Source organism: Canis lupus, chromosome 1 (genome assembly GCF_048164855.1).
Source record: "Canis lupus baileyi chromosome 1, mCanLup2.hap1, whole genome shotgun sequence".
In the NCBI taxonomy this organism is placed as follows: Eukaryota; Metazoa; Chordata; class Mammalia; order Carnivora; family Canidae; genus Canis; species Canis lupus.
Window position 1 is genome coordinate 44,900,657 of NC_132838.1, and position 13,560 is coordinate 44,914,216.

The 13,560-nt window shown below is 36.1% G+C and overlaps 1 protein-coding gene across 1 annotated transcript in view; it reads left to right on the forward strand.

Moving 5' to 3' along the window:
• OPRM1 (opioid receptor mu 1) overlaps positions 1-13,560 on the forward strand; it is a 71,816-nt gene that overhangs the window by 23,242 nt on the left and 35,014 nt on the right. The window lies entirely within an intron of this gene.

The following is a 13,560-nucleotide window of genomic DNA, read 5'->3' on the forward strand; positions in this document are numbered from 1 at the left end:
GTATAGAAATATGTGGCATTTCTATACACCAATAATGAAGTGGCAGAAAGAGAAATCAAGGAATCAATCCCATTTACAAATGCGCAAAAACCATAAGATACCTAAGAATAAACCTAACCAAAGAGGTAAAAGATCTGTAACCTGAAAACTATAGAACACTTATGAAAGAAGTTGAAGAGGACACAAAGAAATAGAAAGACATTCCAGGCCCATAAGTTGGAAGAACATGTGGATCCCTGCGTGACTGGGTGGTTTAGCGCCTGCCTTTGGCCCAGGGCCTGATCCTGGGCTCCCGGGATCAATTCCTGCATCAGGCTCCCTGCATGGAGCCTGCTTCTCCCTCTGCCTGTGTCTCTGCCTTTCTCTCTCTCTGTGTCTCTCTCATGAATAAATAAATAAAATCTTTAAAAAAAATAAGTTGGAAGAATTAATATTGTCAGAATATCTCTACTAACCAAAGCAATCTACACATTTAATGCAATCCTTATAAAAAATACCAACAGCATTTTTTATAGCTAAAACAAACAATTCTAAAATTTGTATGGAATCACAAAAGACACCAAATAGCCAAAGTACTCTTGGGGGGAGAAAAGCAAAGTTGGAGACATCACAGTTCCAGACTTCAAGTTATATTACAAAGCTATAGTGATCAAAACCATATGTCACTGGCACAAAAACAGACACATAGATCCATAGAACTGAACAGGAAACCCAGAAATAGTCCCACAACTATATGGCCAATTATTCATTGACAAAGCAGGAAAAATATCTAATGGAAAAAAAGACAGTCTCTTCAACAACTGGTGTTGAGAAAACTGGACAGCAACATACAAAAAAATGAAACTGGCTTACTTTCTTACACCATACACAAAAATAAGTTCAAAATGGATGAAAGACCTAAATGTGAGACAGGAAAACATCAAAATCCTAGCGGAGAATGCACCCAACCTCTTCAACATTGGCTATAGCAACTTCTTACTAGATATGTCTCTAGGGGCAAGGAAAACAAAGCAAAAAGAAACTATTGGGACTTCATCAAGATAAAATCAACAAAACTAAAAGGCAACCTTCCGAATGGGAGAAGATACTTGTAAATGATATATCTGATAAAGGGGTTAGTATCCAAATCCACAAAGAACTGATCAAACTCAACACCCAAAAAACAAATAATCTAGTTAAAAAATGGGCAGAAGACATGAATAGACATTTTTCCAAAGAAGACATACAGATGGTTAACAGACTCATGAAAAGATGTTCACATTACTCATCATCAGGGACATACAAATCAAAACTGTGTATAGTGAGATACCACCTCACACCTGTCAGAATGGCTAAAATTAATGACATAGGAAGCAACAGATGTTGGCAAGGATGCCAAGAAAGGAAAACTCTCTTACACTATTGGCTGGAATACAAACTGGTGCAGTCACTTTAGAAAACAGTATGGAAGTTCTTCAGAAAGTTAAAAATAGAACTACCCTATAACACAGCAACTGTACTTCTAAGTATTTGCCCAAAGGATACAAAAATACTAATCTGAAGGGATTCATGCACCCCAATAGTAATAGCAGCATTATCAACAATAACCAAATTATGAAAAGAGCCCAAATGTCCATTAACTGATGAATAAATAAAGAAGATGTGGTATTGGTACACCTGGGTGAATCAGTGACTGAGCAAATGCCTTTGGCTCTGGTGGTGGTCCCAGGATCCTGGGATCAAGTCCCACATAGGATCCTGGCGAGGAGCCTACCTCTCCCTCTGCCTATGTCTCTGCCTCTCTCTGTGTGTCGCATGAATAAATAAACAAAATCTTTAAAAAAATAAGATGTGGTATATATATATATGTATATATATATACATATATATATATAATCTTGCCATTTGCAAGACCCATTTCATATGGATGAAACTAAAATGTATTATGCTAAGCAAAATAAGTCAGTCAGAGAAAGACAACCACATGATTTCACTAATATGTGCAATTTAGGAAATGAAACAGATGAACATAGAGAAAGGGGGAAAAAAGAGAGAGGCAAACTATAAAATAGACTTTTAACTGTAGAGAACAAACTGAAGGTTGCTGGAAAAGTGGTGAGTGGAGGAGGGGTTAAATGGATGATGGATATTAAAGAATTCACTTGTGATGAGCACTGGATGTTCTATGTAAGTGATGAATCACAAAATTCTACTTCTGAAACTAATATTACACTACATGTTAACAAACAAAAGCTTAAAATAAAAAAATATATAATATACAAAAATAAATAAAGTTATTTTCATAAAAAAGAAAGTATAAATGTTTTCTATGAAAATTAAATGCATGCCTATAATTCTTCAGATGGTTCTATTTCATAACGTAAAGGCAAAGAAATGTGAAGTGTATAACTTTGATACAAAATTAGACTATTTAATATAACAAAACATTATGAGAATTTGTCTCTACATGTTAAGCTTATGATGATTTGTGTTTCACTTTTTATATTCTTCATATTTTTGCAATGGATATGTAATGGTATAATGAAGAAAAACACAATAGTATGAAAATAAAAGGAGAGAAATGTTTTTTAAAGTAATAGATGATCTTGAAAAGCAATTAAATATTCATCAGAAGGCTTTTTCACTAAAATACAAGTCGAGATCATGTTTGAAGTTTTCCTATTAAGAGTACAGTTACATATATTAATTTCTGACTAAAAATGTTGAGCGTGCCAAAGGAGTCCACTCCAATTTGGAAGACAACTCCATGGTGATTTAATAACTCTTATCATACCCTAAGTCTAAATGTTCACATTTTAAAAACTAATGGGACTTATTTGCCTTGCCAAATTACTGATTTATGAATCTTTTTTTTTCCTCCTAACAAGTGCTATTGAATTCTCCGCAGGGGAAGGGAAATACCTTCCAAAAAATCTCTCCGCCTGAAAATACTTAGGAAAAAAATCTCAATAAACTGACTTCTGTTTCCTAGAAAAATCCCAGGTCAGCATGATCATTAAGTTATAAAGAATTTATAATTCTTGGATGGAAAACTGTCATCATAAACAGACTACTTTACATAAGCAAAGATTTAGAGGAATTAATTTTATCACTTTTATTTCTCCTTCAGTTGGTCCTGAAAGAATTTGGACAGCTATTTTTGCAGGAATTAATTGAATGCCAAAATATTTACATATCAGCAGGTTCTATGACACATTAGAAGAGGTAGACAGGGAATGTTCATCAACAGTTTGACAAATGGAATTTGAAATTGAGTCTTTGTGTATCTTAATTAAATCTCTCTGTTGCAAAACTCAGGAGCAATGAGAACATTCTTATTTCAACTCCTTACACAGTATCTTGATGTATGATTCTCTCCAACATGCTATGCTGTTGTTAAACACTGGCAATAGTTATTTCTACAGGACACACACACACAAAGCCACATGCAAAACATCTAAATTATACAGGTGTTTTGTTTGTTGCTATGCAAACAAAACACCCAGGTATTTCAAATGTATAATGCTAGACAAGTTTTTCCCGGACACTGCTCCAAATTGTAGTTCTCTTTAAAATGGGGACCATAGTTGCTTCAGCTACCAATAACCATAGTTGTTCCAACTACCAATAGAACTTTTGTGAGCACTGGTTTACACAAATGTTATACAAATATGCAAATTTGTGTTACACAAATGCACAAATGTGTAAGTGTTTATAAACCTTACTGCACTTTTTAGAAGTTAGTATTTATTATATATATGGTTATATTGCATGATGTGTGTTGTAGCAGTGCCATGTAATAGTGAAGAGTAAACCATAATAGATATGGGCTTAAATTCTGCCTCTGCCACTGTTATTACTGAGCAAGTTATTTAACCTCCATGAACCTTGGTTTATTCATCTACAAAAAGAAGTGATAATATGCAACCCATAAATCTATTATGAAGATTGAGCAAGAAAATCCAAGTAAACTGCTTAGAGTAGGGCTCCCTTATCTGTGGCTTCACCTTCCAGAATTTCAATTACCAGTTCTCTAAAGGAAAATGACTCTTTTTCTAAAACAGCATCTGAAAAACAATAGACTAATGCTGTGTCACAATGTCTATCATTCACCTCACATCATCTCATCACACGGGCATTTTATCATCTCACATCAGCACAAGAAGGATAAGGACAGTACAATAAGACATTTTGATGGAGCGAGACCACACTCACATAACATTTTATTACAGTATATTTTTATAATCGCTCTATTTTATTATTAGTTATTGTGGTTAAAATCTTATTGTGCCTAATTTAAACATGAAGCTTTATCATAGGTATAGATGTATAAGAAAGAACGTAGTATACACAGGCTTTGATACTACCCATGGTTTCAGGCATCCTTGGGACTGTATCCCCTGCAGATAAGTGGGAATGCTGTATAGCAATGCCTGGCACAAAGCATTCAATAAATGTTCGCCATGGTTATAATAATTAAAAATAGCACATGTCACCATCATCATTTAATTTGTTCTAATGATAATTTTTAGAGGTATTATAATCACCTCTACAGTTTGTAAAAATTGAAGTTGGACCACCTGGCCAATATCACAAGACACAGCACTCAGAATGTGTTCTAATTCTAAACTGAGTGTTCTTCCTTCTAGATTAGGTGGGACCATTTTACTCCTAACTTGATGAAGAAGTTAAATTGGGGGAAAATTAACAAAATCAAAGTAATTTTAGTTATTCAGTGTTCTATGGGTTCACAGCATCTAAACGAGACTGGCCTTGCTCTTCAGAGTAAGTAAAGTTTGTATGAGAATTGCCAGGAATGCTTCTACCCTAAAAGGTAAGATTTTTGTTGCTTAATCTCCTAACACTTCAGATTTTAATTAAGGAAATATCAGATGGTCATTTTAAAGTCTGAAATATCTCTAGAAGATATTGAAAAGAAACACTATAAATACAAAACATATGTCTACAATTGAGCAAGTTTTTTGCTTCCATGACGCCAAGACCTAAAGACCACATTCAACTAGTACTTGAAGGAATGCAATACATAATAGGTGAAGAGAGTTACCTAGGGCATGGGGAGGATCCAGCTAATGGCTCAGTGCATGGTTGTGGGCTTGGAAAGAAGGGAGCATCCCTGAAAAGCATCCCTGAAAATCTTTTTTTCAGAAATTTTCAAAAGAAAATTTCTTTTCTTTTCTGAAAAGAAAGATGACATGGTATCCAATATAAACCACAACCACCTCCAATGCAGTACCATCTGGAAAAGTTTCTAACTGCTACAGACAGATATTAAATGAATACATTTGCCAAGGTTCCAGTGGTGCAGGCAGCTGTTGTAGCTACGATGCCCTCTAAGTAGCCTGTACCCATCTGTGGACATCACTGGAAAATTCCTAATGCTCCCTCCAATTGCTGATTGCTGTTGGCCCGCTGGTGCTGATACAATGTCCTGAGCCAAGTACACTCTACTATCAATGCTCACCAGCTGAAAACCACGGGGAATACATCTGGAGCCAAACAAAATTTACATTTATTAAACTTGCTACAGTGAAAGAGACAGTACACCACAGGAACTTCAGTCCTTGCTTGATGATTTAAGATAGGATTCAAGGAGCATAGGTCTATCTGGACGGGGTGCTGTCTCAAAGCAAGAGTAATCTGATGTATGAGCATCAGATATTTTTTATCTAGGACACAGAATAAACAAAGTAGGGCTGGAGTCATTATTGAATAAGAAGCAGCAGTCAATGTTAACCAGGAGAGGTGAGATGTTTGGCATTTTTAAGCTGTGAGTGACCTGGGGTTTATCTCTGTTTAGTCATGTTTGTTTGTTACTTGTTTCCGTCTTGTTGCATTACAGCCATTAAGAGTTCTCCTATGATGTTAATATTCTATAGAATTATGTTCCCCCCCCCCCAAAAAAAAAACACAGCCTGGCTTTAGCAACTAGGCTAGCTCCCTGAAGGCTGGCAGAGACTTTTTCCTTCATATTCCTCAGCCTCTCTACCATTACATGTCATCCCTTGCTCTCCTCTGATGATAGAGGAGGGATAAAAATGGAGATCAATGTAGGAGTGATAAGATGACAATGAATGAGAAAGTATGATTTATTTCTATTTGGATAGAGAAAATTCCTTAAGAATATGAGATGAACAGGAATGTCACATTTAAAGAGATATCACAGTATGGGCAAAAGGTTTAGTCAAGAGAATTCATCATGTTGCTCAGGCAAGCAGACAGTAGAGTAGAGATTGAGTACAGTCCCTATACTCCAGAAGCTTACAGACCAAATGATAAAATAGCTAATTCTAATATAATTACCACATATGTTAAACAGCACTAAGATTTCATGTGCAAGCATGCAAAAGGTTGAAATTTATTCTCAAATTCATTAATAGAACAAGATTTGTCTTACTTGAATTTTCAAATATTTGTTGAGAGTAAATACCATAAAGGTTTCATTTTCAGATTGATTGAAAACAAGCACAGCACTCCACTCTCAGCCTCTAAACTCTAGAACAACTTTTAGAAATTTTTTTTTAAGATTTTATTTACTTATTCAAGAAACAGAGAGAGAGAGGTAGAGACACAGGCAGAGGGAGAAACCGGCTCCATGCAGGAAGCCCTATGCAGGACTCGATTCCTGGTCTCCAGGATCATTCCCTGGGCTGAAGGTGGCGCTAAACCGCTGAGCCACCCGGGCTGCCCTAGAAATTATTTTTTTTTAGCTTTTATGTATTTAAGTAATCTCTACACCCAACATGGGGTTCAAACTCACTACCTGGAGATCAACAGACAGATGCCCCAGAAATTATTTTTTAAATAGCATAAATTAGAGCAATATATTACTGAATAGACACAAATTTATGAAAATTATGGGAAAATTCTTGGTAGGCAATGTTGGATGTTTAAAGGAGCCTATAAAAAGCCATGCCTACTTACTTTGTCAATGTTTGAACCAACTGAGAGATAAGATGAAATGAATCAGTGAATGGAGAAAAAAATATCAGCTTTATTAGGACAATTACTTTGATGTATAATATGCAGTGTTAGTACTTTCCTAATTCTAAATTCAAAATGAAATACACTAACCCACTTAATCATAGTCCTGGACCACTGGTGACCTCCTCATTTGGACATCAAATTTTTAAAATTTACAATCTGAAGTAGTTAGATATAACATGCATTTCCTTTGAGCATCTGAGTCTCAAATAAGAGATAGGAGAAGGGGCAGAGCTATACGTATCCAATTTTTACCCTAAACATATAAACCAGATATGTCATTCTTCCGCCTTTTGAAACAAGTGAATGATGCTACAGATAGAGATTGAATGCTAGAGTCATTGGTGACTTTACTCATGAAATATGAATTCAGAAGAAAGAAGATTCTTTCACATTAGATAAACTAAAACACTGAACAAAAATCTGAGACAAAAAAAAAAAAAACAGATAATCTGGGCTTTAGGTTGTGAAGGGCACCCCAGAGGGAATTTCATAACAGAGTGGATTTCCACAGTGTTGGCAGCCATGTTAGTTGACTTTTGTGTGTTTTCCAGGCCACAGACTAGGCAAAAGCAACAATGTCCACTTTAAAACTGACGCAGTGCTTGGGGAAGAGATATTAGGCTGTACCTGGGAGACCAGCAATGCTCTAAAAATTAGAAGGCAGCCACCAATGGACTACTTAAGCTCACCTCCACCAAAAGCTTTTTTAGAAAACTTTGGTAGAAGAGGCTCAGGAGCAGATTCCAACCTCTGCCCCCCAGCCAGACTGCACAGCAGAAGTGTGAACAATCTGCCAAGGGATATTTATTTCAAAGAGCCTCTCAAAATCAATAATCATCGTATTGTTAATGAATGACAGTGCCATGAAAGAGATGGTGTCTGGGGGACAACACAACAAGCAAAAGAATTTACACTCGAGGAAACCATTAAAAAGCAATCACACAAGGACTTTAAAATGTTAATATCTTCAGAGGAAGGAAAAAGAATAGTGTGCTCATGAAACAAGAAGAAGTAATTAGGAAATAAGAAATGGTTATTAATAAAAAAAGGATGGCCATTAAGGTCCCAAATAACCTGAGCTCAAATCCTCAAATCCAACTAGCAATTGCTAGTTGGGAGCCTCTAAGGCAATTTATTTAGCCACTCTATGTTTAGTTTTTGCACCTGTATAACGGAGATAATTATAATACCTACCTAATTATTTAATGTTTGTAAAGCACTCAAAGCAATACTGACACTTAAGTGTTCGTGAGATATAAAAACAAATTTGAAATCCTGAGATTAATGGCCATAATTTTTCATTCAAGACTCTGCGTGACCTAAAAAAAAGGAATGAAGGGAGGTGAAGAGTCTATCATTGAGCTGGAAGAACATAGTAAATGGGAGGAGTAGAGAGTGAAAAAGCAAATTAGGTACCAGAGGGAAGCCAGGATAGCTAAGATAACTCTGTTAGAAGCAGAGAACAGAAGGAATGGAAGAGAAGCCATATTTGAAGAAGTAATAGCCCTAAATTTCCCACGCCTAAAGAAAGTGATAAGATTTTAAACTGGAAGGGTTCTCTGAATGCTGAGCACAATAAATCTTTAAAAAAGAAATTCTCACATTGTAATGAAGTTCAAGAGCATAAAAGATGGAGGTAAAATTGCAAAGAAAGAGAGGAGGAAACAGTATGTTGTAAGGGAATAAAATCAGTCCTCATCAACACCTTTGGAGTAAAGAGAAAGATGATGGAATGGTGTTTCAAGATGAGTAAAAACTACTTTGAATGACAAACAAAACTAGATATTTTAGAGGTTGCATTCTATACATACGCTAGAAACATGTAATTTACCGATGTTGACATAAACAGTAAAATAACCCATTTCAAGCACTAAAATTGATCACATGAGCAATAGGAATGAGACAGAATAAGAGAAACTGTCATCTTATGAGATTTCTTCAAAAAGATTAAGTGTATTTTTTAAGCAACCAAATAAAATAAGCACTTTTGAGTGCCTACTATGAGCTTCATGGAAGAGTATTAAAACTCAAACTCTGACTCTAAGGGACTTTTTATTTGTTGGGGGGCGCGGGATATAGAGCAGTGAACAGATGAGGGGTTATCCCAGTTCTGTCACTCACTGGCTTTACAATCTTGGGTAAGACTGCCAATCTCTGAGCCTAGTTTGCTCATCTGTACAATGAGGATGATAAAGCCTGTCCCAACAATTTTGTAAATTTTTTGGTGCAATAACAGGCATGTGGCCAGTATTAATAAACGTTATTATTCTCATGTATGATACAGTAGCCAAATTTCCTCTCTCCAGGGGCTAGAGTTTTAGTTTTATTTTATTCTTTGTACTTTCCTGTACTATTTTATGTTTACATTAGGCATATATATTTTTAAGCTAAAAATGCATTCAAAAAATTTTTAATTATTGAAAGGAAATTTTATAGACAATTTTTAGTAGTCTCTGAAATAGAATGAAAGAGGCCTTTGTGAAAAATGTGCACACACACACACACACACACTAAAGGAAGTTAAAATTTGATACATCTAAGGGACCAAAACCCCACAAATAACATAAAGAGTAGCAGTCTGAGAGGAAATATTTGCAACATATATTTTTAACCTCTTGGAAATCAATAAGAAAGAGATAACCCAACAAAAATGTGCAAAAATGAAAACATGTTAATGGAATAGGCAATACAATTCATCGTGAAATATATGAAATGATTTTCAACCTCTAAAGTAATCAGTAAAGTGTTAACTAAAATTATAATGATATAGTATATATCATTCATAAGACTGATACATATTTTGAAGTTTTTTAACTCCAAATATGGGAAGAGACTGTCTCATGCTACAAGTGGTAGCACAGCCCCTTTGCCACATGATTAGGGAGGCACTCTCTCAACAGAAAACGTGCATTGTCCATGACCCAGCATACAAGCCCAGAGGCAGATTTGCACATGGGCATAAGGGGCTAAAACACAGAATATCCATACAGTCTTATTAATAATATCGAAGAAGTTAACAATACAAATGCCAATCAGCTAAAAGGATATGTAAAAAGAAGCGTTTTCATATGAAATACTGCTAGAAACAGTTTAAAAGAATGAATTAGGTCTCAGGTATTAAAATGGAGAGACCTCAAAATAATATTGCTGACTGAAAAACTACAGAAATTCAAAGATGGTACAGACAGCATGGTACTTCTTGAATTAAGAAAATAATGCAGCATTGCACATTTTCTCAGGGTACCTGTCTATGCATATAATTATTGTAAAAGCTTATAATAGACCAAAGCCATAAGAGTGCTTGGGGAAAAGACAGCCTTTTGATATTGGAGTTGAGACCTAAAGAGGTCTTTAGTTTTATCTGGAACTTGTGTATAATTTGTGTTATCATAAAGAAATTTGAATTAATTTAAAGATTGAAGAGAACAAAAGACAAGTTTGACACAATATCTGTTTTAAAGGGTAACGTGCTACAGAAGATAGCACAAATGCACAACTGCATGCAAACCATATTAACTGGAGAAGGAGAAGCAGGAAAAAGAAGAAAGAGGACGAAGGGGAAGAGAAGAAAGCAGAAAAACAACAGAAAGAGTAAGGACAAGAAGAGTGCATAGTAGTAGTAGAAGCCACACTGCAACAGTAGTCATTATGAGAAGAGTCTAGATCACACCATGAGAAGGGCAAGAGGCATTGTGAAGGATGGTGTTTAAATTGGGATTACTGGTGATATTTTATTCTAGGCTGATTTTAGTCTCATTTTCCATAGTCACACCCTACAACTATTCATCAACAACTCCAAAATCTTCCCCTTTAAGGACTCTTAGTCCCTTCAGACTATACTCTTAATTCAGACCCTGAATCTGGTGCTGCCTTAAAACTGAGCCTTCCCATCTGTCATTCTAACCACTTGTTTTGCAAACTACAAATCTCAGGTGGGTGCCCACCACTGCCAAACAAATGTTTCTTTGCTGAATTTACTTTCCTACTCTCCTCTCTGCCAGATCTCCCACCTTCCTTGCTCCCACCTTTGTTCATTGATGCCCCAGACTTTTACTTCATTTATTCATTTAACAAATATTTATTGTGTGCCTACACAGTAGAATTGAAGACAGTGAACATGAATTCTTTTTTTCTAGAAGCTTAGTGAAATAAAAAAACACAAATGGAAACTACAAAATAGAAAATGAGGTCAAGAGAAGGATTTTACTGGAAAAATATGAGCAAGCAAAAAAAGTCTTCAATGAGTCTGCAAGCCTTTTTGTATCTGTCCTCCTACATTTCTTCTTGCTGCTAGTAATAATCAAGAAGGGACCAACCACTCATGTGTGCTATGATTCCTATCTCCTTTCAGTTTCTCAAAGACATTGCCTGCACTAGTATCCCCTTTTTCCCCCGATACATGAAATTTCATTAAGACATGATTCCATAGCACACACACACACACACACATTCTCTGATATATCAGATCAAGTTTTCTAAAAATCCTTTCTTGAACTCACACTCCGTCTGTTCTGTACAGCACAACATCGCCAAAGTATTCTTACATCCTCTTCTCAATTTCTTCCCATTTGCTTTTTAAACTCTTATCTACATATCTTCCAGCCCCACCACTCCACTGCACTTGTCCAGACCATTAATAATGTGCATTTTGCTAAAGCCAACAAACATAATATCTCTGTCCTCATTTTATTTAAACTCTGCAGCATTTGATGAATTTGACTACTACAGACTTCATGACATTCATTCCTTTCTTGGTCTCTTTAACCCCACTCTGGGTTTCCTCTTTAAATCCTGGCTATTCCTTACTTCTCCATCTTTATCAGGGCTTTAACCTGAGCCCTTTTCTCTTCCTTATACAGACTTTCTTCTCAAGTGGTCTTCCATGGCCCCAGGCTTATATACTACACAAATGTTAACTTCTCCCAAATTCACACTTTCAGTGTGTCTTCTCTTCTAGACTCCGTACTCCAACTATCTATTTAATTTTTTCACCAGATATCTAACAGGTATTTGGCAAAACAATAAACTAAAATGCTATCTATTCCTTTTCAATAATTCCTTTTTAATATTTAAAACCAAACTATGGGGCTGAACTTTATTTTCCCAGAGAAGAGGAGGCTATGAAAGAACCCAGGGAAGATGGAGAAAGTTAAGCTCTTGACTGTAAGTTCCATTATACAGTTTTGAAAGCCTTAGCTTTAAAATGCAACATAAGGTAGACAAAAAGGGAAAATGTTTTGAATGAACTCTAAAAGTTCAATCAATCACTCTGATTATAGAAAGCTCAGCCTAAAGAACTGGGAGAATAGAGTTTATATAATAAACCATAGATTAGGACAGAAAGGTAGCAAAAATTGTGATTTTCCTGACACACTGAGAGGAGAGAAAACTTTCTGGACTGGAGGAAGTCCATCTGAAAGTTAGGAAAAAGAGAACAGAAAGGTCAACTCTTTATTTGGGGCCCTACCCTTATCACTTGCCCACCTCACTATCTTACTCCAGGGACCAACTCATTATGGGAATATAAATCACAAATCTGTGAATATAAAACAGTAAAAGATTTGACTTCATAACTGGCTGGAATTCTGGAACAAGGTGCCTCACAGAACATCTCATGGTACAACTGGGTAGTGATGGTGGAATAAAATGGGCAAGGCAGAGAGAAGAACTGAGATAGTCTTGCATTATAGGGAGGAAATCCAAAAATAGGATGTAGGAGATTATTGGAATTGAGAATACTTGTGCCATCCAGAGGCACCCCTGCCACATGCAGTAAGTGAGCCCTCTAGTTAACTTGTGTGGCAGAAAGCCCAGGGCAGAAACCAGAGATATCACGGATTGAATCTCAGGAAGTGCCCTGTGTGTGGGAGCTGAGAAGTAGGCAGGGAGAGGCTCAAAATATGTGAGGTAGGGCTCAAAGCTCATATACTTTGGAATTTCAAATTCAAATTAATTATATTGAATTAAATTTAAATTAATTAGAAATTAAAACAAAGGGATACCTGGGTGGCTTAGCGTTTGCCTTTGGCTCAGGGCGTGATCCCGAGGTTCTGGGATGAGTCCTGCATTGGGCCCCCCACAGGGAGCCTCCTTCTCCCTCTGCCTATGTCTCTGCCTCTCTCTTTGTCTCTATCACGAATTAAAAAAAAGAAAAAGAAAATAAATTAAAACAAATAATTATGTTGAAAAATCAATGAAAATACAATTTTTTTTAGGGACGCCTGGGTGGCTCAGTGGTTGAGCACCCGCCCCTGGCTCAGGGTGTGATCCCGTGGTCTCAGGATCGAGTTCCACATCAGTCTCCTTGCCTGGAGCCTGCTTCTCCCTCTGCCTATGTCTTTGCCTTTCTCTCTGTGTGTCTTTCATGAATAAATAAATAAAATCTTTTAAAAAATTTTTAAGCTGATAAATACCACAAACATCACAAAATCCATAATAATAATATTTTTATTAGTTATCCCCCTGCCATGCTTCTGTAATACTTTCCTAAATTTTAGGCTGTATAGTTTTTAAATGCTTCATCATTTTATACAACTTTGTATTATCATTTTCTACGGAAAAAAGAAAATTATTTTA